Source organism: Mixophyes fleayi, unplaced genomic scaffold, assembly GCF_038048845.1.
Source record: "Mixophyes fleayi isolate aMixFle1 unplaced genomic scaffold, aMixFle1.hap1 Scaffold_1662, whole genome shotgun sequence".
In the NCBI taxonomy this organism is placed as follows: Eukaryota; Metazoa; Chordata; class Amphibia; order Anura; family Limnodynastidae; genus Mixophyes; species Mixophyes fleayi.
Window position 1 is genome coordinate 22,501 of NW_027446021.1, and position 2,500 is coordinate 25,000.

The following is a 2,500-nucleotide window of genomic DNA, read 5'->3' on the forward strand; positions in this document are numbered from 1 at the left end:
TACATCTCAAAACCAGCATTGAAGGAGGCCGGAACAAGAGAGAAAAAAAAAAGCCTACAGCACCTGGTATTTCCAGGTGGTCTCCCATCCAAGTACTAACCAGGCCCAGCCCTGCTTAGCTTCCAAGATCAGATGAGATTGGGCTTGTTCAGGGTGGTGTGGCTGTAGGTATTGGTTTCCTATTGACCTACATCTCTTATACATCTCAAAACCAGCATTGAAGGAAGTCGGAACAAGAGAGAAAAAAAAAAGGGCCTACAGCACCTGGTATTCCCAGGTGGTCTCGCATCCAAGTACTAACCAGGCCCAGCTCTGCTTAGCTTTCAAGATCAGACAAGATTGTGCTTGTTCAAGGTGGAGTGGTTGTAGGTATTGGTTTCCTACTGACCTACATCTCTTATACATCTCAAAACCAGCATTGAAGGAAGCCGGAACAAGAGAGATAAAAAAAAAGGCCTACAGCAGCTGGTATCCCATCCAAGTACTAACCAGGCCCGGCCCTGCTTAGCTTCCATGATCAGACGAGATTGGGCTTGTTCAGGGTGGTGTGGCTGTAGGTATTGGTTTCCTATTGACCTACATCTCTTATACATCTCAAAACCAGCATTGAAGGAAGCCGGAACAAGAGAGAAAAAAAAAGGCCTACAGCACCTGGTATTCCCAGGTGGTCTCCCATCAAAGTACTAACCAGGTCCGGCCCTGCTTAGCTTCCAAGATCAAACGAGATTGGGCTTGTTCAGAGATGTGTAGCTGTAGGTATTGGTTTTGTATTGACCTACATCTCTTATAATCTCAAAACCAGCATTGAAGGAAGCCGGAACAAGAGAGAAAAAAAAAGGCCTACAGCACCTGGTATTCGCAGGTGGTCTCCCACTGAAGTACTAACCAGGCCCGGCCCTGCTTAGCTTTCAAGATCAGATGAGATTGGGCTTGTTCAGGGTGGTGTGGCTGTAGGTATTGTTTTCCTATTGACCTACATCTCTTATACATCTAGAAACCAGCATTGAAGGAAGCCGGAACAAGAGAGAAGAAAAAAAGGCCTACAGCACCTGGTATTCCCAGGTGGTCTCCCATCCATGTACTAACTAGGCCTGGCGCGGCTTATCTTTCAAGATCAGACGAGATTGTGCTTGTTCAAGGTGGAGTGGCTGTAGGTATTAGTTTCCTATTGACCTACATCTCTTATACATCTCAACACCAGCATTGAAGGAAGCCAGAACAAGAGAGAAAAAAAAAAGGCCTACAGCACCTGGTATTCCCAGGTGGTCTCCCATCAAAGTACTAACCAGGCCTGGCCCTGCTTAGCTTCCAAGATCAGATGAGATTGGGCTTGTTCAGGGTGGTGTGGCTGTAGGTATTGTTTTCATATTGACCTACATCTTTTATACATCTAGAAACCAGCATTGAAGGAAGCCGGAACAAGAGAGAAGAAAAAAAGGACTACAGCACCTGTTATTCCCAGGTGGTCTCCCATCCAAGTACTAACCAGGCCTGGCCCTGCTTAGCTTCCAAGATCAGACGAGATTGGGCTTGTTCAGGGTGGTGTGGTTGTAGGTATTGGTTGCTTATTGACCTACATCTCTTATATATCTCAAAACCAGCATTGAAGGAAGCCGGAACAAGAGAGATAAAAAAAAGGCCTACAGCAGCTGGTATTGCCAGGTGGTCTCCCATCCAAGTACTAACCAGGCCCGGCACTGCTTAGCTTCCAAGATCAGACGAGATTGGGCTTGTTCAGGGTGGTGTGGTTGTAGGTATTGGTTGCCTATTGACCTACATCTCTTATACATCTCAAAACCAGCATTGAAGGAAGCCGGAACAAGAGAGATAAAAAAAAGGCCTACAGCACCTGGTATTCCCAGGTGGTCTCCCATCAAAGTACTAACCAGGTCCGGCCCTGCTTAACTTCCAAGATCAAACGAGATTGGGCTTGTTCAGAGATGTGTATCTGTAGGTATTGGTTTAGTATTGACCTACATCTCTTATAATCTCAAAACCAGCATTGAAGGAAGCCGGAACAAGAGAGAAAAAAAAAGGCCTACAGCACCTGGTATTCCCAGGTGGTCTCCCATCCAAGTACTAACCAGTCCCGGCCCTGCTTAGCTTCCAAGATCAGATGAGATTGGGCTTGTTCAGGGTGGTGTGGCTGTAGGTATTGTTTTCCTATTGACCTACATCTCTTATACATCTAGAAACGAGCATTGAAGGAAGCCGGAACAAGAGAGAAGAAAAAAAGGCCTACAGCACCTGGTCTTCCCAGGTGGTCTCCCATCCAAGTACTAACCAGGCCCGGCTCTGCTTAGCTTCCAAGATCAGGCTTGTTCAGGGTGGTGTCGCTGTAGGTATTGGTTTCCTATTGACCTACATCTCTTATACATCTCAAAACCAGCATTGAAGGAGGCCGGAACAAGAGAGAAAAAAAAAAGCCTACAGCACCTGGTATTTCCAGGTGGTCTCCCATCCAAGTACTAACCAGGCCTGGTGCTGCTTAGCTTCCAAG

The 2,500-nt window shown here is 46.6% G+C and overlaps 3 non-coding genes and 9 pseudogenes across 3 annotated transcripts; all 12 read right to left on the bottom strand.

The window, feature by feature from the left end:
- Nucleotides 1–51: 51 nt before the first annotated feature.
- LOC142116332 (5S ribosomal RNA) lies at nt 52–170 on the bottom strand. Its single transcript, XR_012682430.1, has one exon. It is a non-coding gene; the product is annotated as a 5S ribosomal RNA (ribosomal RNA).
- Nucleotides 171–252: 82 nt separating this feature from the next.
- LOC142116367 (5S ribosomal RNA) lies at nt 253–371 on the bottom strand (annotated as a pseudogene).
- Nucleotides 372–639: 268 nt separating this feature from the next.
- LOC142116209 (5S ribosomal RNA) lies at nt 640–758 on the bottom strand (annotated as a pseudogene).
- Nucleotides 759–837: 79 nt separating this feature from the next.
- LOC142116062 (5S ribosomal RNA) lies at nt 838–956 on the bottom strand (annotated as a pseudogene).
- Nucleotides 957–1,037: 81 nt separating this feature from the next.
- LOC142116387 (5S ribosomal RNA) lies at nt 1,038–1,156 on the bottom strand (annotated as a pseudogene).
- Nucleotides 1,157–1,237: 81 nt separating this feature from the next.
- On the bottom strand, nt 1,238–1,356 carry LOC142115972 (5S ribosomal RNA). The gene has a single exon (XR_012682324.1). It is a non-coding gene; the product is annotated as a 5S ribosomal RNA (ribosomal RNA).
- Nucleotides 1,357–1,437: 81 nt separating this feature from the next.
- On the bottom strand, nt 1,438–1,556 carry LOC142116168 (5S ribosomal RNA; annotated as a pseudogene).
- An 81-nt stretch (nt 1,557–1,637) lies between these two features.
- Nucleotides 1,638–1,756, bottom strand: LOC142116324 (5S ribosomal RNA; annotated as a pseudogene).
- Nucleotides 1,757–1,837: 81 nt separating this feature from the next.
- Nucleotides 1,838–1,956, bottom strand: LOC142116262 (5S ribosomal RNA; annotated as a pseudogene).
- Nucleotides 1,957–2,035: 79 nt separating this feature from the next.
- On the bottom strand, nt 2,036–2,154 carry LOC142115999 (5S ribosomal RNA). The gene has a single exon (XR_012682348.1). It is a non-coding gene; the product is annotated as a 5S ribosomal RNA (ribosomal RNA).
- Nucleotides 2,155–2,235: 81 nt separating this feature from the next.
- LOC142116365 (5S ribosomal RNA) lies at nt 2,236–2,344 on the bottom strand (annotated as a pseudogene).
- An 80-nt stretch (nt 2,345–2,424) lies between these two features.
- The window catches only part of LOC142116266 (5S ribosomal RNA), a 119-nt pseudogene continuing 43 nt past the window's right edge, over nt 2,425–2,500 (bottom strand).